The 25,902-nt window shown below is 41.9% G+C and overlaps 1 protein-coding gene across 2 annotated transcripts in view; it reads left to right on the top strand.

The window, feature by feature from the left end:
* LOC148034367 (M28 Zn-peptidase nicastrin) overlaps nt 1-25,902 on the top strand; it is a 93,766-nt gene that overhangs the window by 21,906 nt on the left and 45,958 nt on the right. The gene's annotated exons all lie outside the window — the stretch shown is intronic.

Here is a 25,902-nt window from a genome sequence, read left to right as displayed (position 1 = left end):
GTGGCCCAAAGGTAGGCTGCCACATAGAAGTTGACATACAACACTTGTGTTGTACATCCATGTGCAAGACCTCTAAAGATTTATACCTTTCATGCCCCTTTAATTCTAAGGTCTGCACTACATGGATTTGTTTTTCTTTTCCCTTGCCCTTGTCCTTATCCTTTCCTTTGTCTTCCCCCTTTTTCTTTTGAGGGCAATTCCAAGCAGCATGGTTAGGGGATAGGCAATTGAAACACAATTTCTCTTTTTTGGCCTTATCAAAGTCGTCTGGACTTAACTTTGGCCTTACATATTGTTTCTTTTCAAAAGGTTGTTTTTAACCCTTAAAAAATGGCATTTTCCTTTTAAATTTGCCCACAAATTTTGAGGTTTCCAATTCCTTAGACTTGGGCTCTGTATCAGTGAGACTAGTGAGTGTACCTGGACGCATACTATCTTCATTAATTAATGCAAATTTAATTGCCTCTTCCAGCGTCTTAGGTGAACTCCTTTTTACTTCCTTTTTACAGGCTTTATCTAGTCCCCTAATGAATCCTCTTGTCTTTTGAAATTCATCTATTCCTTTCAATTTGAGGATTATCTCACGATATTCCTCTAGATATGTCAGCAGGGGTCTTCCCTTTTGTCTGACATAATCCCAATCTTCCCAATTTCTTTCCATTTCATTTTTAGGAAGGAATTCTTTCAAAAAGACGGATTCAAATTGAGCCCAAGTTTCAGGTATTTTATTTGTCTCCTTTAAAGTTCGCCACCATTTATATGCTTTGGGCCCCAAAGTTAAACTAGCCTCCAGTGCTTGGAGATGTGGTGGAGTATTTTTAAGTTTATGTAAATCTTCCCATTTTTGGAGGAAATTAAAGATTGTATCCTTATTTCTATCTTTTTCCTTCCCGTGAAACTGAGGGGGTTTCATATCTTTTAGAACTGGATTATCCCTCAATTTATGATGGGGTTCCTTAGGATCTTGCATAGTCACATCTAAATCTTTCGATGAAGATGGGACATCCGAGGTTTCTATCTTATTTTTATCTCTTTCTAACAATAAAGTTAATTGAGATTTTATTTCAATGAGTGTTTGAGTTAAAAATTCCATTTGAACCCCCTGAGCTTGCACACGAGCAGTAAGATTATCAAATTGTTCTCGTATAGTAAAAAATTCTTCCCACTGTTCTTCTTGCATCTCTGATTCATGGGGATCTACCATAGGATGGTCCCCGGAACTAGAACCTTCCATTACTCCCTCTTTCCCTTTTTCTGCGATTAATACACTGGAATTGAAAAGCAAAAATAAGAAATTTGCATACAAAGTAAAGTACTTCCCTGGTTTTAATGGCATGCAACTGTTGCTGGTTTTGTAAATAAACCCGAAGAGTAAGGAACAAATTTTGCCTTCCCGGACTAAAGCAGCGAACCAGTCATGCTGGAAATGAAGTTCTGTGGTAGAAACGGAAGAATCATGGGAACATCCGGTATATTTTCTATGTAAAAAAAAAAAACGGGTCTGATCGACTTCAGTTAGCCGATAGCGATCTGGCTCCTGACTTTAGTCGGGTGGACACGATCCTGCTGTAAACTACTCCTCAAAGACAGTCGTATGATGTGTAACACCTGAAATACCATTTGACGTTTTTCCGTTCGTCTCACAGCAGTCGCCTCATACTTTTCGTCACGGTTACTTACAGCTGTCGCCTCACGCTTTTCATCACGGCTGCAATGTGTCACACTTTCGTGACGTGTCACGATCAACGTTTACAACTTCGTGTGATAACCTTCAACGACTGACTGACGAATTGACGGACTGACGGACAACGGGCTTAACAGGCGGCTCTGAAGAAGACGATGAAGACCAGAGGAAAGCAGTCCGATACAAAATGAGCACGAGCAATCCGTTTCACCTCCCAGCCTTGCCTAGTTCATTGCTGGCCACCCTCATCGTGATCCGATTGCTAGCCGTCAAACCTTGGTGAGTCCTACTATTCTTGGACTCTCTTTGGTTCTAGGCTCCCCTAAACCCCGTTCGGGCGCCCAAGACCCCGGACGGTCATCCTCGTGCATGTTTCCCTTAATTTACCTTATAATGTAACACGCAGCTTCATGGGTCTTTTGCTTGTGGAAAGCCAAGCTCCACCAACATCCGACGGAGCCATACCACCTCTATAGCTGTAGAACAAAGTGCATGATACTAAGCCTTCGTAGAAGAAAGGGCCATAGTAGGTTGCTTCTTACTGCTCCAAGAGATAGCTCCCTATCTCTTTAACTTGTAGTGGATTGTCTCAAATCCACATCACGTGTCCAGTTAGAGTCACTCCATTCGAAAAGAGTAGCCCTCTCTCCATACATGATCCCATAGGATCGTGTCCCTTGTAGATAGCGTAGAATGTGCCAGGCGGCTCTCCAATGAGCTTGAGTAGGAGTCTTTATAAAAGAAGACAACGAAACCACCACAGAATAAATATTTGGCCTAATGTGAATGAGTCAGATGAGTGAGCCAACAAGACATCTGTAATGGGTGGCATCTTGAAGGGGATTGCTTGTTGCCACAAGCTTGGACTTTGGGTCCATGGGGCAAGAAATAGGCCGATATGCAGCCATGTTGGGAAATAAAGATGCTCTCTGCCATCTAATAAATCTCCAAAACCAAGGAAGGAGTATAGGATCCGAAGATCCGTCATGTTGAACTCTTGGCGCAATATATCCGGAGTTCGATCAACCTCCTGTGTGTCGCTCCTTGTGATAATGAGGTCATCAACATATAAGATGACCAAGATATACCTATCCTTCTCAACCTTGTTATAAAGGTTGGGGTCATGATTTGTTCGATGGAAGCCACTTTCTAAGAAGAATTGATCTATCCGTTGACACCAAGCCCTAGGAGCTTGTTTCAAGCTATAGAGGGCCTTCTGTAACTTGTAAACACGGTTTTCCTTCCCGTGCATAAGAAAACCTAGAGGTTGTGAGACATAAATCTCCTCCTCCAAGACGCCATTTAGAAAGGTTGACTTGATGTCCACTTGACAAAACCAGCCAATGGTGATGAGCGGCTAAAGCCAAGATAGCTTGAACAGTGGATATCTGAGCTGTTAGTGTGAAAGTCTCAAAGTAATCCAAACTTCCTCACGAAGAGAATTCCTTGGCAATAAGTTATGCCTTATGCTTGTCCAAGGTCCTGTCCACAAGATACTGAGCCTTATGGATCGATTTCACACTAATCACCTTCTGCTTCTTCGGATAAGGAACCAAGTTCCAAGTTTGGTTTTGCTCGATAGAATCGAACTTAGCCTATATAGTATCAAGAAATGATTGAGCAACCAGAGAGAGAGAGTAGGGTTTGCAAGGAGGAACACAATGTGTAGATGAACAAGATGTAATACTGAAGTGAATCTGATACAAGGATGTCGTGGCATGAAAGATGCCCTAGAGAAAAGAGACTGCTGAAGAAGCCTCTGAATTTGCAAATGTAGGGATGAAGATGTGTCGCTAGGAGGAGGGAGATTGTCGAATAAGTCTTTGAATCTACAAATGCGCAGATGAGTTGTTGTCGCCTAGAGCAAGGAAATTGCCAAAGAAGCCTTTGAATATGTAAACGTAGAGATGAAGAGTGATTGATGAAGGTGACCACTCAGATAGCCAAAATGCAAAGGCTGGATGTTGCCAAGGATTGGTCCATTGTTACCAGATGATGAAGAAGGCCTAGATGCAAGGAGCAGTTGCCAAATGCGGCAAACACAAACTCCAATAGCTAAGAAAGATGATGCCTGGTGATGAAGGGACCAGGTGGAGGAGGAGCACCAGACGCAAGATGAAGGAGCTCTAGGAGATGTTGATGCCAAGGTGGAGATGGAGCATCAGTAGTGAAGAGAGCCATTGTCACCTAAACACAGCCCATGAGTGATGGAGGTTGGTGCTTGGCAACATGTGGAGTGGTGGAAGGAGAGGAGAGAAAGATGGAGAGAGAAAGATGATGGTGATTGACTGAATGAGCCAGTGATGGATGAGTGACAAAAGAAGCCAAGCAAAATTTGTCTAGGGTCTCTCCTTGACTAGTCTAGGGTGGCGTCGAGAAATGGACCCCCAATCTCTTTTTAGGGCTGTCAATTGTGAAACCCTAAATGCAGAATGCCGAAAGCAGATGGTGAGTGAAGGGTTTCTCAACACCCCCTGTTAGGCAAAAAAAAAAAAAAAAGCACAAAAAAGGAGTGAGGTGGAAAGAAGAAGAACCACCTTATAATTTGAGAATACCACTTGGAAAGAGACCTTTGAAGATAGTTAGGAGACTGGATGAAAGATAGAACCTGGAACACAACCTAGCGTGAGAAGCCACTAGCTACGTGCACCATGCCAGAAGGAATACAAAAGTCTAGTCACACAATCGCTGTTGAAAATCCAAGGGCCCCAATTGAAGATACATCCTCTTGATGTTGGGTTTCTGTGGAGGTAAAACTGCTCGAAGGAGAGCCAAACCTTGAAAGTAAAAGATGGTGGGTGAAGAACTTCGAGAGCAGTACAATTTCCCTCGGAAATTGGAGGAGTAGGAGCCCCCTTTAAAGTCGAAGAAATAGGAGACGTCCCCACGGAGGGCAAAGGAAAAGAACTCCCTTTGTATCCTCCTTTGAGAGAGAGGGACTCCAACTCATGGATCACGGACTCCAAGGTGTTTGAGGATGAAGGAAGTACCGCCGAGCGTGCCGAAGAAGGTATCTAAGGCTCGAAAAGAGCAAAAGTTGGAGAGTGTCGAAATGTGTATTCTTCAACTTGAGGAGAAGAGGGTGGGATGTAACAAAGATTTTGTTGGGATGTAAAGGTCCTTTATTCACCTCCGTGTATTTTACACGTGTATTGTTATGTTGTACACGTGAATGCACCCTTACGGGCCCTAAGTATAAATACATTTTATTCTTTGTGTACCAACACATTGTTGGTACACCCAAAATCTGTTCGTCACTCTTACTCTCACTCTCACTCACCTGTTCACTTCCTCTGCTGCAAATCTTCACGCTTTCGCTACCCGCGCGCTCCAACAACTGGTATCAGAGCTGAGGTTAAGGTGCTCACGCTCCTCGAAGTCCGCATGAGACATCACCAGCTCTTCGCTCGCGAGGAATTAGTAAGTCGTCACTCGTACAGGTCAGGTCGTCACTGTTTCCAGGCACGTGTATGTGCTGGACAGTCAGGCGACAGTGTTGCAGGTCACGTTTTGTGCAAGCGACAGCCTGATAGACAGGTGACAGGTCTATTTTTGACCAGGCAGGCAGTCACGAACAGGTCACGAGCAGCCAGGCGCAGGCTGCACAGGTCAACAGAGGTCACGAAACTGCAGCGACAGGCTGTGTGGCATCAGGTGCAGGCTGCACAGGTCACGCGATGCAGTTTCGTCATGTTTTTGAGCAGGCGACAGCTCACGCAAGGCTGCGTGGCATCTGACGGGCAGCGCAGGTCAACGGCTGTAGATTCGACACATTTTTCTTCCAAATATTTTTAAAAATTTTCTAAGGTTTACTGCAAGCAACCCCTTTGCCACTGACGGGAGTTTGCGCGCGCAAGCACAGTTCTCAGATTTGGTCAAATTTGAACCTGGAAATTTGGGGCTTTTCCCAGATTTGATGCTGTTTATGCTTGACAGTGACATCTGTGTCAGAAATTGCAGACATTGTGCGCATTGACCTCAATTAATTTGGGGATTTTTCAAATTTGTTGGAATTTTGCTCATCCGAGTAAAATTTCTTGGCATTGGACCAAGAAAAATTGGGGCTTTTCATGTATTGATGTAATTTTGCTCAGTTGAGTCATGTTGGCTGACATTTGCGCACATTTGGACCTGGAAATTTGGGATTTTGTGCAGAATTTGATAAATTTCTGCATTATTTGCCTGTGCAGTGGTTGGTCTATGTCAAAACAGCAGAGGATTATTGCTGGTTATGCAAGAACGGCAGTGTATTTGCTGATCTAGCTTGTGCTCTTGCAGTTCAGTGCTTTTGCACTTGTACTTGTGATAAAATGGCTGCAACTTCTTCCAGTTCTGACATTAAAAGTTTGATGCAAATCAAGCGATTTGATGGTCAGGGCTTTGATCTTTGGAAAGATCGTATGCAGGGCATACTGTTCTTAAAGGATTGTGAGGATGCTTTGCAAATGGATAAACCCGCACAAATGTCTGAGGCGGATTGGGCCAAAGTCAATAAAAGGGCTATGGCTTATATAAAGATGGGTGTCACTGATGACATTTTGACAGACATTAAGGGTTTAGACACTGGTCATGCAATATGGGAGAAGTTGAAGACTACCTATGAGATCACCACACTTGTTAATCAGGTGCATTTAATGCGCAAGTTGGTGAATATGCGGCTGGATGAGTCCAAGCCTGCAGCTGAGCACTTGAGTGCATTTACTGGCATTTTAAATCAGCTCAAGGATGCAAGTTTGGATTTTGATGATAAGTTGAGGGCGATCTTTTTGATCATGACATTGCCTGACTCTTGGGAGACTTTGGTTGTTTCTCTCAGCAATAACCCCAATCTCACATATGATGGTGTGAGGGGTTCGATCTTAAATGAAGAAATTAGACGTAAGTCTAGTGGAGAAGGCAGCAACTCAGCTTATAATGTTAGAGGTAGGGCTGAAAAGAAAAATGCAAATGTTGGACAGAGAAGCAGGAGCAAGAGCAAAGGAAAAGAAAAGAGTGATGTTACATGCTATCAGTGTGGTCGGAAGGGCCACAAGAAGCCTGATTGCAGGTATTACAAGAAGGAACAAGAGAGAAAGAAGAATGCAGGAGACAAAAAGAAGAAAGAGGAAAAGACAGATGCATCTGAGGCAGGTAAAGGCCAATGTGGCCTTTAGTGTTGTCATAGAGGAGCTCTCAGATGCAGAGGCTGATGTATTATGTGCAGTGGATTATGATGCCCTTGTATGTCACATGCAGGATATTCAGATCACCAAGGCTGATGTGATTGATGCACTTTTGTCAGTTGATGATAGTGTCACTCAGACTTGGATTGTAGACTCTGGTGCCTCTTTCCATGTGACTCCATGCTTGGAGTGTTTTGCTACTTTTGATGCAGGCTGTTATGGCAAGGTTTACCTTGGAAATAATCATGCTTGCAGCATTGATGGGATTGGCACCATACACTTGTCTTTGGATAATGGGCAAGAACTTGTGTTGAAAGATGTCAGATATGTGCCTAGCATCAAGAAGAGTTTACTATCTGTTGGACAGCTTGACTTGCATGGTTACACCACACTGTTTGGTGGTGGTTTGTGGAAATTAAAAAGGGGTTCCATGCTGATTGCTAAAGGAACCAAGAAGGGCACTTTGTATTGTCTGCACTGTAAAGCCTTGAATGGCAAGTTTCTTGCAGTTGCTGAAATTGGCTGTCATTTGGAGTTATGGCATAAGAGATTAGGCCATATGAGCCAGAAAGGACTTGATGTTCTTACCTCTTTGAAGAGGGTTGATGGAAAAGGCTCTAAACTTGATTTTTGTAATGACTGTCAGTTTGGAAAGCAAATGAAAAATTCATTTTACTCTGGTGTCTCCCGTAAGTCAAATGTCTTGGACTTAGTGCATTCTGATATATGTAGCATGCCTTTGAAATCGTTAGGTGGTGTTGCATACTTTGCCTCTTTTATTGATGATTGTTCCAGGAAGATTTGGGTTTATTTGTTGAAAAAGAAAAGTGAAGTGTTTGCTGTTTTTAAAACTTTTCATGCATTCGTGACCACTCAGATAGGTAGAAAGTTGAAATGCTTGAGAACTGATAATAGGGGTGAGTTCACGTCTAATGAATTTAAGTCCTTTTGTGACTTGCATGGGATCAAGAGGGAGCTTACAGCCCCTTACAGCCCTTCTTCAAATGGTGTGGCTGAAAGATACAATAGGATTCTATGTGAGAGAGTGCGGTGCATGCTGTCCACTGCTAATCTCCCTCATGAATTTTGGGGGGAGGCACTTAAAACCGCGGTTCACATTTGCAGCCGCTCTCCAAACAGGTCCCTAAATAATGGCATTCCTGAGGAGGTTTGGTCTGGCAAACCGGCCTCATATGACCATTTACGAATATTTGGCTGTGATGCTTTTGTGCATGTTAGAAATGAGCTGAGGAATTAACTTGACCCGAAATCCACCAAAGGCATTTTCATGGGCTATGGTGATGAGGGTGAATTTGGCTATAGAGTGTGGCTACCTCAGTCCAAGAAAATTGTTCGCAGCCGTAATGTTGTGTTTAATGAGGCAAAGTTGCTGAAAAGTACTTTAGTCTCTGATGAAGACATGAAAAAGGTCAAATTTCAGAATTCGCAGCCACCTATTACTTCAGATGATGAGCCTCATGGTGCTGTACCACAGGCTGAAACTGATGATCAGCCGGTTATCTTTGAGCCAGATGATGATGGACAGCAAATAGAAGCACAGGGAGGTCATGGACAGCAAGATAGACTTGCTAATTATGAAAATGCAGGTGCTGGAAATGAAAATGAAGGTGCTGTACAGCATGAACAGCATGCTGAAAATGGCTTACAGCAGCCAATAAATGCTGAAAATAACATGCCTCCAGATGTAGATCCGATTCTTGAGAATGTAGATCATTGGGTACGTAGGTCTACACGCCCAAGAAGGCAGCCACATAGGTATGACCCCTCTTTGCATTATGTGATGCTTACTGATGAGGGTGAGCCTTTGACATATAAAGAGGCTAAGTCATGCAAATTCAGCAATAAGTGGGAGCTAGCTATGCAGGAAGAGATTAAATCTCTGTATGCTAATGATACTTGGGATCTTGTGTCGTTGCCCAAACGAAGAAAGCCTCTTCCAAACAAATGGGTTTACAAAGTAAAGACAGGTGATGGGAAACCCAAGTACAAGGCAAGATTGGTTGCCAAAGGGTATGCACAGAAGGAAGGGATTGACTTCCAGGAGGTCTTCTCACCTGTCGTGAAGATGACCACACTACGTGTGCTTTTTGCTCTCATTGCTGTATTGGATTTAGAGCTGTACCAAATGGATGTGAAAACAACTTTTCTGCATGGTGACATTGATGAGGAGATCTACATGAAACAGCCCGAGGGTTTTGTAGTTCCTGGAAAATAGCAGTTGGTGTGTAAACTAAAACGCAGCTTATATGGGCTGAAACAAGCACCACGGCAGTGGTACAAAAAGTTTGACACTTTTATGCTCTCTCATGGGTTTACGCGCAGCCATGCAGATCATTGTTTGTATATGAAAAGGATACAGATGGCAGCCCTATCATACTTGTTTTGTATGTGGATGATATGTTGCTAGCTGGGAAGAGAAAGACTAGCTTGGATGTTCTCAAAGATCAGCTGAAATCAGCTTTTTCCATGAAAGATTTGGGGAATGCAGAGCATATATTGGGCATGAGGATTTGTAGGGATAGAACGCAGAAATTGCTGTTCTTATCTCAAGAAAAGTACATTGAAAAGGTACTGGACAGATTTAACATGGCTAAAGCTAAGCCTCTCGGAGTACCCTTACGTCCATACCTTAAGCTTAGTAAAGCCAACAGGCCAAAAGATGACATGGAAGCCAATGCTATGAAGGGAGTCCCTTATGCATTAGCTTGTGGCTCTCTTATGTATGCTATGGTGGCTACTCGTCCAGACATTGCTCATGCAGTGGGAGTTGTCAGCAGGTTTATGTCAAATCCTGGCAAACCACATTGGGAGGCTGTCAAGAGTATTCTTAGATATCTGAAGAGTACACAAAGAAAGTGTATTTGCTATGGGTAGGGTGCACTTAATCTGCAGGGTTATTGTGACGCAGACATTGCAGGTGACTTAGACACTCGCAGGTCCACTAGCGGGTATGTCTTTACAGTTGCTGGAGGGGCCGTCTCTTGGTGCTCCAGGTTGCAGAACATCGTCGCACTGAGTACTACTGAAGCTGAATACATATCAGCTACTGAAGCTTCTAAGGAAGCTATATTGTGACATTAATGTGACATTAAAAGTGACATTTAATGTCACGTTAAGGTCATAAATATGGAATGTGACATTAAAGTGACATTTAATGTGACATTAAGGTAAATCTAGGGGAACATGCACGAGAATGACCGTCTGGGCTCTTGGGCGCCCGAACGGGGTTAAGGGGAGCCTAGAGAGTAAGAGAGTCCAAGAATAGTAGGACTCAAGAAAAGTGGACGGCTGGCAGAGGAATACGGGTGAGAGGTGCCAGCACTTATCTAGGCATGGTTGGGAGGAGAAGAATCACTCGTGCTCAGGGTTTTCATCGTTTTTTCTTTGTCTTTCCCGAAGCCATCTTTCATTGGTATCAGAGCCGTGAGGATTCCTGGAGATCTTCAATGAAAGGGCAGTGACGGATTCTCAAGTGCCCGCAATCTGTTCAGTCGACAGTCGACGGACCGTAAAGTCGTTGGTCAAACGTCAAGTGCCCGCTATTCATTTAGTCGACAACAGTCGATAGACCCGTAAGCCACTGGTCAGACGTGACGTGACACGTCACGAAAAACTTAACGTGCCCTTTAATTGTGGTCACGAAACGTATCGAAAGGGCAGCCATTTTTTTACGCCTGTTTAAAAAACGCGTAAGCTGATCGTGGGCCACCGAATCCTGGCCACGCCTGTTTGTGAATGCCCTCCATGAACACACCAACAAAACACGCATTCTTCTCCTTTTCACGGGCTGAAGTTGAAGTTCTTTTCTGATATGTGTTTGATCAGTCGACTGCGTGTTCGGACTTTTTCTTTTCAGCCTCGACTGTATTTATATCACAAGTACAGGTTCAGCAGGAAGCAAATTCAGGAAAGCGACATTGATGACCAGCGTGATTATTAAAGAAGGGGGCTGAATACTAGTCGTTCTGCAAAGAAGCTCCATTTTTTGCGTGACCGACTTTGTTCGGGCGATAAAATTTGTTCCTTACTCTTCGGATTTCTTTCCAAACCAGCAACCACTGCCTGCCATTAAAATCAGGGAAGTACTTTACTTTGTATGCAAATTTCTTATCTTTGCTTTCCAATTCCAGTGTATTAATGGCAGAAAAAGGGAAAGAAAGGGTAATGGAAAGCTCTAGTTCTGGGGACCAACCTATGGTAGATCCCCATGAACCAGAAATACAAGAAGAACAATGGGAAGAATTTTTTGCTACACGAGAGCAATTTGATGATCTTACTGCTCGTGTGCAAGCTCAGGGGGTTCAAATGGAATTTTTAACTCAAACACTCACTGAAATAAAATCTCAATTAACTTTATTGTTGGAAAGAGATAAAAATAAGATAGAAACCTCGGATGTCCCATCTTCATCGAAAGATTTAGATGTGACTATGCGAGATCCTAAGGAACCCCAACCTTACCATAAATTGAGGGATAATCCAGTTCTAAAGGATATGAAACCACCTCAATTTTACGGGGAGGAAAAAGATAGGAATAAAGACACAATCTTTAATTTCCTCCAAAAATGGGAAGATTTACATAAATTAAAAAATACCCCACCACATCTCCAAGCACTGGAGGCTAGTTTAACTTTGGGACCCAAAGCATATAAGTGGTGGCGAACTTTAAAGGAGGCAAATAAAATACCTGAAACCTGGGCTCAATTTGAATCCATCTTTTTGAAAGAATTTCTTCCTGAAAATGAAATGGAAAGAAATTGGGAAGATTGGGATTATGTCAGACAAAAGGGACGACCCCTGCTGACATATCTAGAGGAATATCGTGAGATAATCCTCAAATTGGAAGGAATAGATGAATTCCAAAAAACAAGAGGATTCATTAGGGGACTAGATAAAGCCTGTAAAAAGGAAGTAAAACGGAGTTTACCTAAGACGCTGGAAGAGGCAATTAAATTTGCATTAATTAATGAAGATAGTATGCGTCCAGGTACACTCACTAGTCTCACTGATACGGAGTCCAAGTCTAAGGAATTGGAAACCTCAAAATTTGTGGGCAAATTTAAAAGGAAAATGCCATTTTTTAAGGGTAAAAAACAACCTTTTGAAAAGAAACCATATATGAGGCCAAAGTTAAGCCCTGATGACTTTGATAAGGCCAAAAAAGAAAAGTTGTGTTTCAATTGCCTATCCCCTAACCATGCTGCTTGGAATTGCCCTCAAAAGAAAAAGGGGGAAGACAAAGGAAAGGATAAGGACAAAGGCAAGGGAAAAGAAAAACAAATCCATGTAGTGCAGACCTTAGAATTAAAGGGCCATGAAAAGTACAAATCTTTAGAGGTCTTGCACATGGATGTACAACATAAGTGTTGTATGTCAACTTCTATGTGGCAGCCTACTATTGGGCCACATGATTTACTTAGAGTACATGGATTGATAGCTGGAAAAAGGGTTAGAGTCATGATTGATGACTCTACCACACATCATTTTATAAATTATGCACTTGTCAAAAAATTGAAACTTTCCCAACAAAAGAGTGGGCATCAATATGTTGTTCGTATGATGCAAGGCCAAGACAATAAAATATGGGATACAATGGTATCCAATTTGGAAATTGAGATTCAAGGATATAAAGATAAACTTGATTTTCAAATAATGAACATGGAAAGAGCTGATATTGCTCTAGGGAGGGAGTGGCTATGCGGATTGGAACCATCCTTAAAACGTAGTTATCACCATAATACACTGGAATTTGAAAGGGATGGTAAGATTTTTGATATTCAAGGTGAACATGAAGTATCTGATAATCCTTTGCTGTGTTCTACTGAAGTTCAGAAGCTGACAAAGAAGGAAGTTTGTGAGGTATATATGCTATGGTCTCTTCCTGTACAGAATACTTTTACTTTCTGTAATATAAAGCAACAATTTTCTTATGTTTGTGAGTTGAATGTTAATAATGAATTGAGTAGTTTGTTAGATAATTTTAAAGATGTGTTTCCTTCTGATTTACCAAGTGGTCTTCCACCAGATAGGGGTGATATAAATCACCCAATTGATATAAATAAGGATACACACCCTATTTCAAAACCACCGTATAGGTTAAGTGTTACACAGCATCAGGAAGTTGAAAGACAAATTAAGGATTACCTGGATAAAGGGTTTATTCAACCCAGTAATTCACCTTGGGCTTCACCAATTTTATTGGTAAAGAAAAAAGATGGTTCTATGCGACTTTGTGTTGACTATAGAGCACTTAATAAAATAACGGTGAAGAATAAATTTCCTATGCCCAGAATGGAAGATCTTTTTGATCAATTACAAGTGGCAAAATTCTTCACAAAGATAGATTTAAGATCAGGCTATCACCAAGTAAGAATTAAGGCACAAGATGTTCCCAAGACAGCATTTCGTACTAGATACGGACATTATGATTTTTTGGTGATGCCTTTTGGCCTCACTAATGCACCAGCTACCTTTATGAAGTTGATGAATAGTGTTTTACGGCCCTATCTAGGACATTTTATAGTAGTCTTCTTGGATGATATCTTGATCTTTAGTAAATCAAGAGAAGAACATTTGGAACACTTACAATTAGTATTCCAATTGTTAAGAACACATTCCCTTTATGCGAAGAAAACTAAACGTGAATTCTTTGCACAAGAGGTCAAATATTTGGGGCATATTATCTCGAAAGAGGGAATCAACATGAATCCAGAAAAAGTAAGGGCAATTATTGAATGGCCATCTCCAAGGAACCTGGAAGAGCTGCAGATCTTCCTAGGTTTATCTAGATTTTATCGTAGATTCATTCGAGATTATGCCAAAATAGCTGTTCCAATGACTGACCAACTTAAAGGGAAAGGGAAAAGTTTTAATTGGGGAACAGATCAAAATGAAAGTTTTCAAAAACTTAAGGTAGCTATTGCTACAGCTCCAGTATTATTAATAGTGGATCCCAATAAACCATTTGTGGTTGAAGCTGATGCCAGTGATAAGGCGATAGACGCGGTCTTATTACAAGAAGGTCAACCAGTTGCTTTTGAAAGCAAGAAATTAGACCGTGCAAAACAGAATTATTCTGTTTATGAGAGGGAGCTATATGCAATAGTACATGCAATGAAGAAATGAAAGCACTATTTGTACGGTGCCAAACTTTTGATTTTATCGGATCATGAAAGCATTAAGTGGCTTAATGATCAACCGGATTTACACGGGCGTAAAGCCAGATGGGCCGAACTCCTCCAAGAGTTCGACTATGAGATAAGATATAGAAAAGAAAAGTATAATATAGTAGCTGATGCACTCAGCAGAATGCCCATCATTAATGAATTGAGTTTTACTCAGTTCACTTCCAACTTGCTTGAATCTTTAAAAGGGAAATGCCAGGTTGATCCGACATATTCCAACATATGGGAAGCAATAAAAAATGGGGATCCAAATGAAAGTGCTTCTATTGAGGAAGGAATATCTAAGGATGTTCAACAAGGAAATGGAGCATTAGGGGTTGCTCAAACCGGATCCAAGTGGAAGAATTTTACCATTGATAATGGTTATTTACTCTACAAGGGTAGGGTATGTGTCCTGAAAGATACAGAAATAAGGCGCCAGATACTCTTTGAGTGTCATGATACCCCGAGCGTGAGACATCCAGGAGTTAATAAGACTTATAGTCTTATTAAAAGGCAGTTCTATTGGCCTGGAATGAATAAGGGCATCCTTGACTATGTGGTCAAATGTAATAAATGCCAGGTTAATAAAGCTGAAAGATTGAAAATGGGAGGACTTCTCCATCCACTAGAGATTCCTTCGGGAAAATGGGAGAGTATCTCCATGGATTTTATTGTTGCTTTACCCAAAACACAGAGGGGGCACGACTCTGTGTGGGTGATTGTGGATAGGTTTAACCAAAATGGCTAGGTTCATTCCAACTTCAACTGATGTTAAAACACCAGAATTGGCTAGATTGTTCGTAGAGAACATATACCGATTGTATGGCCTTCCGGCAAATATAGTTTCTGATCGGGATAGAAAATTTGATAGCCATTTTTGGCGTGCGGTATTTAGGAAATTGGATACTAAACTTAGCATGAGTACGGCGGATCATCCGCAAACAGATGGGCAAACTGAAAGGGTTAACCAAATTCTTGAAGATATGCTTAGGGCATATGTAAGTAAAAGGCAAACTAATTGGGAAGAGTATTTACCGATAGCAGAGTTTGCATATAACAGTGCCAAGCACTCTTCCACTGGATATAGTCCATTTATGTTAATGTATGGGTTTCAGCCCAGAGCTCCTTTTGCAGTAGGACTGCATAAGGAAAAGGTTCAGGCAGCTAAAGATTTTTTGGAGGATATGAATAGTATGTTAAAATTTGCTCAAGAAAATATTAAAAAAGCTCAAAATCGCGCTAGAGCATATGCAGATCCTCACCGAAGAGACATCTCCTTTGAAGAAGGAGAATTGGTCTATCTTAAGGTGCCTGAACAAACTAAAACTATGAAAAAGGGACAATGTCCAAAGCTTTCACCAAGGTATTGTGGTCCTTTCATAATACTTAAAAGGGTGGGAGAATTGGCTTACAAGCTCCAACTACCTGCTGGTAGTAAAATACATCCAGTTTTTCATGTAAGTAAATTAAGAAAGAAGCTGGGTGATTTGGATAATCTAATCTTAAATGATGATATTGAGGAGCTATTCCATGACCAATCTAATCCACATGAACCAGAAAAAATATTAAATGTTCGTAATAGACGAACAAGGAATACTATTTATCAGGAACGTTTGGTTAAGTGGAAAGATTGTTCAGAAGAAAGCTCAACATGGGAGCGAGTAAGTACTTTAAAGAAAAGGTTTCCCGATTTACAGTTAGACCTTCCAAGTATCGTTTTCGAGGACGAAACCGATTCTTAAGGGGAAGGAAATGTGACATTAAAAGTGACATTTAATGTCACGTTAAGGTCATAAATATGGAATGTGACATTAAAGTGACATTTAATGTGACATTAAGGTAAATCTAGGGGAACATGCACGAGAATGACCGTCCGGGATCTTGGGCGCCCGAACGGGGTTAAGGGGAGCCTAGAGAGTAAGAGAGTCCAAGAATAGTAGGACTCAAGAAAAGTGGACGGCTGGCAGAGGAATACGGGGGAGAGGTGCCAGCACTTATCTAGGCGTGGTTGGGAGAAGAAGAATCACTCGTGCTCAGGGTTTTCATCGTTTTTTCTCTGTCTTTCTCGAAGCCATCTTTCATATATGGTTGAGCAGACTCGCAGAGGATCTTGGCATGTCTATGAGTACTCCAGTGTTGGGATGTGATAGCCAGAGTGCTGTGTATCTGGCTAAAAATGCCATGGATCCTTCACGCACAAAGCATATTGATGTGCGATATCACTTTATCAGACAGATTCTGGAGGATGGTCTAATCACATTGACCAAGATCAAAACACAAGACAACGCTGCAGATGTTCTCACTAAAAGTCTAGGCAAGGCTCAGCATGAGCATTGCATACGACTAGTGGGAGTTGGTTAAAGGTTCACTCCGGACCTTTAAGTGGGAGGTTGTTGGGATGTAAAGGTCCTTTATTCACCTCCGTGTATTTTACACGTGTATTGTTATGTTGTACATGTGAATGCACCCTTACGGGCCCTAAGTATAAATACATTTTATTCTTTGTGTACCAACACATTGTTGGTACACCCAAAATCTGTTCGTCACTCTTACTCTCTCTCTCACTCACTTGTTCACTTCCTCTGTTGCAAATCTTCACGCTTACGCTACCTGCGCGTTCCAACAGATTTTGCATATCAATTGTTACCAAGACATATTGGCTCAATGATTTCAAATTAATTTGATACTTATGTACTTTGAAATGTGATCTGTATTATCTAAGTGTTCAAAATATGATTTAATGTTTATCTTTTTATTTAACGGTGGCCAACGACTAGAATATTTTATATTTATATTTGGGTCATCATTGATAAGATACCCAAGAGAAATTAAAAGTTTAGTCGGGTGGTTAGATTGACTAGAAGGCTTAGATGACTAAGACTTTTACACTCAGATAGTTACATTGACTTGAAGCCCATATAATGAGTGGTTTCAAAAAGTGAAACCAAATGCTCAAGATCGGAGAAACAAACCACAAACCATTAAACCTATATAATGAAGCTCTCCAAAAGCTAAATTTGGTGACTCCTAAAATTTAGGAGATCATATTTTTAGAAGTTGCTCAAATGGAAATTTTGCTCATGTCAAAGGCTCCAGAGTTTCACAAGGAACAATTTTGTCTTTAGCAGCTATATCAAATTCTTAACCATTTGAGAAATTTTTAGAGTAGAATGTTTAGAAGCTTCTTTCTCTAGAAAAGTAGCATGTGGCATTTAGAAGAGGAGATGTGTCATTTTGAAAAGGCGTCGCTACACTTGTCATTTACGGCAAACACTTTTCATTTATAGCCTCTACTTTCGATTTTTGAGCACCCAAGCCCCACACGTATATATTGGAAGTCTCTCTCTTCATTTAAAACAAGCTCTCATGCTAAAATTTCAGTCGCATGCTTTGCATTCTCCTATCTATCTCTCATCTAAGAAACACTTTCTACTTAGCTTGATCTAATCCAAGTACTAAAGAAAAAAAATCAACTTGTTGCCTAGAGTTTGCAAAAATTAGGGTTTCAAAACCCTAATTTTTAGGATTGTAGCAAACGAACCCTTTTGTATATGGTTTAGGCACTTGGTGCCTGTGGTTTTGTTTCAATAAATTTTTGAAAAGGGGGAGGAGCCGGTTTTTCTCTCAACGTGGTGTCGACTCTTTTCTCTCTTACTCTCTATCTTTCAATTTTCATGGTGATAATTGATCGAGTTGGTTAAGTTTAAAGTATTGTCATTTTCACGTTGTTTCCCGTGCTTACATTGGTATGAGAGCGAGGACTTTTTCTTTGCAAGAACTTTTCTGAGTGACGATCTTTGGGCCCAACTTTCTCACCATGTCAAGAGGTAAAGAGAATTTAGGTGAACAATCGGAAGGCTCTCGACACTCTGAGTCTGTATGCTTCTCTGATTATCAGAAGATACAAAGATACAAGGAGCTAGAAGCCGATCCATAAATTCAATCTTTGATGGAGAGAAGGGCTAAAGGATGGGCTGAAGAGAAGGTCTTTGAAGGTTTCCTTACCGAGAAGGCTTTAAAGAGAGATGGTATTATGGTTGCGAAGGCTTATCTCAGCATGAAAGCTATCAATGTTATTGATGCAACTAAGTCTATGAAAGGTAATATATCATCTATCATTCGAGGATCCACCCATGCGGTGACTTCAAAGTCTCATCATACACAAGATGCCTCTTGTCCCAAGGGTCCCTTCATAGAGAAGGGCACGAAGAAAATAAAAGAACTGGCTATTTCCATGGTAGTTGAATCTCCAAAGATGCTTTTATCAAAGGAAAATGAGGCTAAAAGAGACTTCAAGCCTAGAGAGAAGTGCGTCAAGTTTGACGCTTTCTATAGCAAGAGAGATTCTTAGAAAGCTGTGTCTTTTACTAGATAGTTTAATGCTACTTTTGGTGGTGATGATTATACAGAAAAGTAAAAAATTAGAATGGTTAAAATGCATTTGAAGGATGCCGCTTTGAATTGATGGCTCAAGTTGTTCAAGAGGGAAAGGAACCCAAGTCTTGGAAAGAGTTTTAAGGATATGTTCAACAAAAAGTTTCTGCCTTCATCCTTTGACGTCGATGTGCAACAAAAATGGGATGAGCTAAAGCAAAGCCATGGAGACAATGCTGAAATATATATCAACAAGTTTGCAATGTTTCTATTAAATTACCATTTCTTAATGAAGTTCCTTTCAATGTGGAGATAAGAAAGTTTATCCATGGATTACATCCGATGGTATGATGAGCTGTCAAGATGACAAAGTATGATACTTTGAAAGCAGTCTAAGATGCAGCCTTAGAAGCTGAAAGACTGCATATGCCATGGATGCTTGGTAAAGTCATAAAAGAACCACCACAAAATGCTTGACCAAAAGAAGTCAAATAAACAAGTTACAAAGCATAAGGATGGAGGTAGACCCCTTTGCCATTCAAAAAAAAGCTAACATATCAGCAACTAGCAAAATATACAAGAGAAGGATGATGTTTTTCTTGTGGAGAAAAAGGATACATGGCTGGTCAATGTCCTAATAAGGCAAAGAAGGAAAACCAGTCTCAAAAGACTCCTCAAGCAAATGTTGTGCCTAAGGAATCCTTGCAACAGGATGAAACTTCGTCAGAGAAAAGGAAGCTTTTTATGGCTCAGGGTAAGATTGCTAATCAACTTGTTCTTATTCATTTTGATAGAGGGGCTACATATCATTATATCCATCCTTGGATATGGAGTATAAAGTTACTCCCATTCTTGGGAAGCTACGAATTGAGACAGGAGATTATGTAGATTATGAGAGTTTTGTCATGGGAGATCTTGGTCATTGTGATGTTGTATTGGGAATACCTGGTATAGAAGAATAGATCCAGTTGTTGATTGGAATCAAAATAAGTTTAGATTCCCTTTCAGGGGTAAAAATGTATCTTTTGATGTGGGGGTGGAAGGAAACTCTATTTTCATCTTGTTAGCAGTCAGCTCCTTGCCACGTCAGCAATGCCACATGGCAGTTTTGCCATGTGGCATTAGTTGGACTGCCCGACTGCAGTTATGCAGCCAACTTGCCTATTGTGGGTCTTTTTGAGGTATTCTTTTCAGCTGAGTTTTCAGCATCTTTTATCACTTGTATCTAATAGATTTCAGTCTGTTGGTGATGGAGAGAGTACTCAGGACTGATGGAGATCGAGGTCCTCAAGGCGGAGACATATGCAGATATTCTCTGTGCACCCGTGTATAATTCTGCATCCTTATACAACATTCTTCACTGCAGATTTTCTGTGTTTCATTACCTCGTTCTCTCTCTCTCTCTTCTCTCTCCGTTTCACTCTTTGTTATGGCCATTCACTTCCGTATTGCTTCACTCTGACATGGTATCAGAGCATTGAAGGATTGACCTAGGGTGGACCTATTTGAAGAGGAGTTTTAGCGCAACACAAGATTGCGTTTTCAGCGTTCAAGTGTGAGTAGGTGTGTTGCGCATCAGAACAAGGTTGAGGTGAGCGCGGACAGGCGAGAAAAGAGAAGATTTGCTGAAGCTGCTGTTGTTTTTCTGTTGTGAGAGAAGGAAGAAGGTTGTTTTTTTGGCTTTCAAGTGTAGATTTTACCTTTTCATTGCCTCGATTGAAGAAGGTTCGGGACACGGAGACAAGAGCCCTAGTAGGCTGTGTTTTCATAGTTAGAGGGGATTTTTTTTGCGTTTGTGCATGCATTGTAGGTGAAGATGTCTACAGAGATTGACGTGGAGTTCTAGGCGATCACGGATTGGAAGGTGCCTGCTGTCCTACCGGCTCTTCCATTAGATCTAAAGCTTAATGGTGACAATTACCACATATGGTGTGTGATGATGTTGGCTATATTGGAGTCTTATGATGTGGTGGAGATTGTGATGGAGGAGATCAACCGGCCCTCGGTGAGAGATGAGTCCAAACTCTCTTCAAGTGCTCGTGCGGAGTTGACCAAGGCCCAGTCTCATTGGGACAAACTGAATGCCAAGATTTGTTCTTTTATTTTTCTGTCTTATACAACAGCCGTGATAGCCCATATAAAGCACCTGATGGTGGCTCGGGAGATATGGTTGGAACTTGACCCGATGTACAACCGGATGACCCTTATGAAGAGGGTTTCTTTGGAGGTGTAGATGCGAACCTTATCGGTGAACAATTCTTCTTCGCTTTGGGAACACTTCAACAAGCTTCGGCAGCTTCGGATGCAGGTTCAAAATGCGGGAAAGCCCATTTCCTCCAAAGACACGTTGATCACTTTATTGTCCCAGTTGCCGCCACGATTCGATACTTTTTATTTTGCTCTTATTGCATTAGGACGGGAGTCGACTCTTCAATGGGAAGAGTTGGTTCCTATGGTCTTGGATCAAGAGGAACAATTGAAGGGACAAAATGCTTCCAAATCGGAGGCATTGGTTGGTCAAGTCTCTCAGAAGAAGAGGAAGGACCAAAAGGAGGAGGAGGAGGACAACAAATCCAAGAAGGACAAAGATAAAGAATCGACATGCCATATTTGTGGTAAGACCGGCCATTGGAAGAAGGATTGTCTCGACAAGGACAAGAAGGACACCAAGAAGAAGGACATGAAGGATTTTGGAGCAGTGGATGCACCCTTATCAATTGCTTTTCTACACTTAGCGGTCATTGAGGACCCTTCACCAAAGACTTCTGATGTTGCGATGATAGCTCCCCAGGCTCGAGAGTGGATTGTGGACAGTGGTGCCTCATGGCACACGACTCCTTTGACAGTAGGTGTCACCCATTTGCGACCCTCGTGTGGGCAGGTTCTCATAGGAGATAGATCATCTGTGTCTATTGTTGCATGGGATGAGATGCGAGTGATTCTAGGTGGACGTAGTGGTACCCACACTTCCGAGGTGTTGCATGTGCCAGGTTTAGGGTATCATTTACTTTTGATATATAAGATTTGTTCTCTTGGTCTCTTGGTGGAGTTTAACAGTGATGTTTGCGTTCTTGATCGTGGATCAAGGAATGTTCTCTCTTCAGAGTATGAGGAGAATGGCATCTACAAATTGAAGTCTTCTTCCGTTCTTATCTCTCTTCTTCTTACCTCTTAGACACAGTTCGAGCTATGGCATGCTTGGTTTGGCCACGTGAACTATGTGTACCTTTGAAAGGCGTCGCGAGAATGGCTTGTTTGAGGTTAGCCGGACATAGTGGTGAGCTAGCAGCGATGCGTCTCTTGCATTCGTGGGAAGCAGCATATGGATGCGATTCCCAACAAAGCTTCGAGGCTGTCTACTTCACCTATGGAGCTTGTATCTATGGATCTTTGTGGCCCGATGAGAAATGAGTCCTTGAAGGGGAGCTTGTACTTCATGTTGATCGTAGATGACTATAGTAGGATGACATGGGTCTATTTCTTGACGTTGAAGTCGGAAGCTTTCTCCCACTTCAAGGATTGGCTTCTCTTCGAGGAGAATGAATCTAGTCGAAGATTGAAGACCTTGCGATAAGACAAGGGTTGTGAATTTGTTTCTAATGAGTTTGCTCGTTTTTGTGTAGATAGGGGCATTCACTAGGAGTTTGCTAATACCAACACTCCTCAAGAGAATGGCATTTGGAGTAGAAGAACCAAAGTGTGATCCAAATGGTGCGCATCATGATGGAGCACCAACAAACACCTCAGTTTCTGTGGGTTGAGGCAATGGCTACGGTAGTCCACATCCTAAATCGATCTTCCACTTCGGCCCTTGACAGGATGACACCTTTTGAGGCTTACTTTGGGACTAAGCTTGATGTCTCATATTTCAGAAATCTTTGGGTGTCATGCCTATGTGTACATCCCGAAGACGCAGCGTGACAAATTTGAGGCGGCTTCTCGACAACAAGTATTTGTTGGCTACAACTCTCAATCCCAAGGTTATTGCTTGTATGATCTCGTAAAGTGGGATGTCTACACGAGCCGAGATGTGCGGTTTGTGGAAGTTCCAGCCACAGAGGGGGGTGAGGAGCACCCTGTCCTTGGATATCCAAGTGAGAGTTGGGCTCTCGAGAGAGTTTCTTTGGAGCCAAAGCCTCTTGATGGAGATTCGTCCTCAGATTCCAAGTCTTCTGTTCCATTGGCCACCCCATTGGAGATCTCGCCGTTGGATGTACCTGAGTCTTCAGTGGATGGAGAGCGTTGAGGAGAGATTTGGCCGCCTCCTCGTTGGGCCTGTGACACCCTCCAAGATTCAAGGATCGAGGGGATCCTTGAGAAGTGGAAACCGCAGGATGGACCGGGAGGTCACGAAGGCACCGAGCACATGCTATGGAGCTTGTTTGCTCTAACTACTGTTTGATGTCCCATGTTATGTAGGATAGAGAGCCTACATCAGTGAAGGAGGCTTTACAGTCTGATCATTGGTAGAAGGCAATGGAAGCCGAGTTGGAGGCTATTGAGCGGAATGGCACTTGGTTCCGTGTGCCTCGTCCCTCTCATAAGTAGGTGATTGGTGCCAAATGGGTCTTCAAGACTAAGTATCATAGTGATGGCTCCTTGGACAAGCACAAGGCTCGCCTTGTTTCTAAAGGTTTTGCACAACGCTCAGGTGTTGACTTCCATGATACTTTTGCCCCTACAGCTTGCATGGTGACTATTCGCGTTGTTGTTGCCTTGGCTGGTCATAGGAGATGGCAAATTTTTCAGTTGGATGTGAAGTTGGCCTTCTTGAATGGTGATTTAAAGGAGGAGATCTATGCAAAGCAGCCTCCTGGCTTTGGTTTCTCAGATGGGAAGGTTTAGAGGTTAAAGAAGGCTTTGTATGGCTTGAAGCAGGCTCCATGAGCTTGGAACAAGAAGATTGATTCGTTTCTCCAGGTCAAGATGGGATATCGGCGTTCTAGGGCCGATCCATAGCTGTATGTGCACACTTCCGAGGGAGGTCGTGTGTTGTTTGTATGTTGATAACTTGATTATTGTAGGTGCTCATACCCTGAAGGTCAAAGAGACGAAGGTAGCCCTACACTTCTGGATGCAACCATTGATGTGGAGTACTGTAAGACTGAAGACAATCTTGCAGATTTGTTTACGAAGGCAATTTCCTAGGCTTTACTTCATCGACATTCCAGATCCCTATGTCAGCTGCCTTGTCCAAGATCTGAGGGGGGGTGTTAGTAGTCAGCTCCTTGCTACGTCAAGAGTGCCACATGGCAATTTTGCCACATGACAGCAGTCGGATTGTCCAAATGCAGTCGGCAGCTGACCTGCCTATTTTGGGCATGCATTTTTGAGGCATTCTTTTCAGCCTTTTTAAAGGCTAAGATTCTAGCAGCTTTTATCACTTGTATCTGACAGATTTTAGTCTGCTGGTGATGGAGATAGCACTCGAGATTGACAGAGATCGAGGTCCTCAAGGCGAAGACATACGCAGATATTCTTTTGCACCCGTGTATAATTCTGTGTCCTTATATAGTATTCTTCATTGCAGATTTTGTGTGTTTCACTGTCTCCCATCTTTCATCTTTCTTCATCTCATATGCATAGATATTGTGCATATATTTTTTCTCTCTCTCTTGTCTCTGTTTACTCTTTGTCACGTACTACGGTCATTCACTTCTGCATTGCTTCACTCTGACACATCTTATCCCATGTACAAATTTGTAAAGCAATGAAAAAGTCTATTTCCTCGTATTTGATTTTTGTTAAAGATTCTAATAAAGAGTCTAGAATTGAAGAGTTCATCTTAGATATGAGTGAGGATTGAATGTGTTTCTTAAAGAAGTATGAACATTTTTTGGTAGACACTTTACTTGACGAGTTACCACCAAAGAGACCCGAAGATCATCACATTGATTACAATCCTAGGAGTAGGCCACCCTATTGCATGAGTCTAACACAACAAGAGAAGATTATGAAGCAAGTGAATGAGCTCTTGGAGAAGGGTCTAATAAGACCCAATTTCTCACCTTTTTGCTCTCTAGTTCTCTTCATGCAGAAGAAAGATGGATCTTGGCATATGTGTGTTGACTACACAGTCCTCAACAAAATTACAATTCGAAATAGGTTTTCCATTCCAAGAATTGATGATATCTTGGATAGATGTGTGCGTAGCTGGGCGATAGGTAAAAATAGTAGATCGTTAGTGAAGAGCAGTTGCCAGCAGTAGAAGAGTCTCTAGATGCAGTCGCCAGCAATGGAAGAAGAAGATGGAGGCTGAAATCAGGCGCGAGATGGTGGTAGATGGTTGTGGAAAGCTTTGACTGTGATATTCTTTGCGAATAGGGTGTGACTAGAAGAGATTCGTCTCTTGGAACTTGCAAAAACTGACGGAGGTTGACGGACGGAGCTGAGAGTGAATGCGACGGATAACACACACACAGAGTAGAGGGTAGTAGAAAGGAGAGTGAGCACGACACGATGTTCTTGGGTACAAAGACTAGTGTATCTCTTTAGGTTTTAGATAGATATATATGAAAGTACAAATGTGCCAAGGGTGTGTTCACCCTCGTTCACATATAAAAGGCACAATGGCCTTTTATTCCCAACAACCTCCCACCTAAAGGCAATGTGCCTTAAGAGGAGAAAAGAATCAACTAAGTCTAGGTATATACAAAGCTGAAATACATATACCTATCCAACTCCCATCATCTGTCGGCAATGAGCAAACTGCTCTGTTGGAAGACCCTTTGTGAAAAGATGTGTAGAATTATCATCTGTATGTACTTTGACAAGCTCAATGCTCTTGCTGTCAAGTACATCTCTAATGAAGTGATACTTCACTTGTATGTGCTTCGTCTTTGCATGAAAGACGGGATCTTGTGCTAGCATGATAGCACTCTGACTATCACAATGGAGAACAGGTAACTTTGTAATGCCAAGCTCTCCCACCAGACGTGAAAGCTATAAAGCCTCCTTGCATGCCTCAGTGGTAACCACATACTCTGCCTCTGTAGTAGACAATGCAACACACTTTTGTAGCTTGGAGATCCAAGAGATTGTTCCTCCTGTGAAGGTAAACACATACCTAGAAGTGGACTTTTTGCAGTCTGCATGACCAGCATAGTTTGGATACGTAAAGCCAACGATAGACGCCTTTTGCTTTCCAAAGCACATGCACAAATCCTTTGTGCCTTTGAAGTATCTCATAATACCTTTCATTGCTTCCCAATGCTTTTTACTAGGGTTTGCCATGTATCTGCTAACCACTCCCACTGCAAAGGCAATGCCAGGACGTGTAGCAACCATAGCATACATCAAACTGCCAATAGCTGAAGAATATAGTATCTTGGCCATTTTAGCCTTCTCATCATCAGATGTAGGGCTGTCCTCTGCACCGAGTTTCACATATGGAGGCAACGGAAACCTAATTGTTTTCCCTCCCTCCATATTGAAACACTGCAAAAGCTTGGAGATATACTCCTGCTGAGATAGATAGAGTAATCCTTTTGACCTATCT

This window comes from Lygodium microphyllum, chromosome 6, assembly GCF_053477565.2.
Source record: "Lygodium microphyllum isolate KBCC chromosome 6, Lygodium_microphyllum_v1.1.10, whole genome shotgun sequence".
NCBI lineage: Eukaryota > Viridiplantae > Streptophyta > Polypodiopsida > Schizaeales > Lygodiaceae > Lygodium > Lygodium microphyllum.
This window is presented reverse-complemented; position numbering and strand designations above follow the sequence as displayed.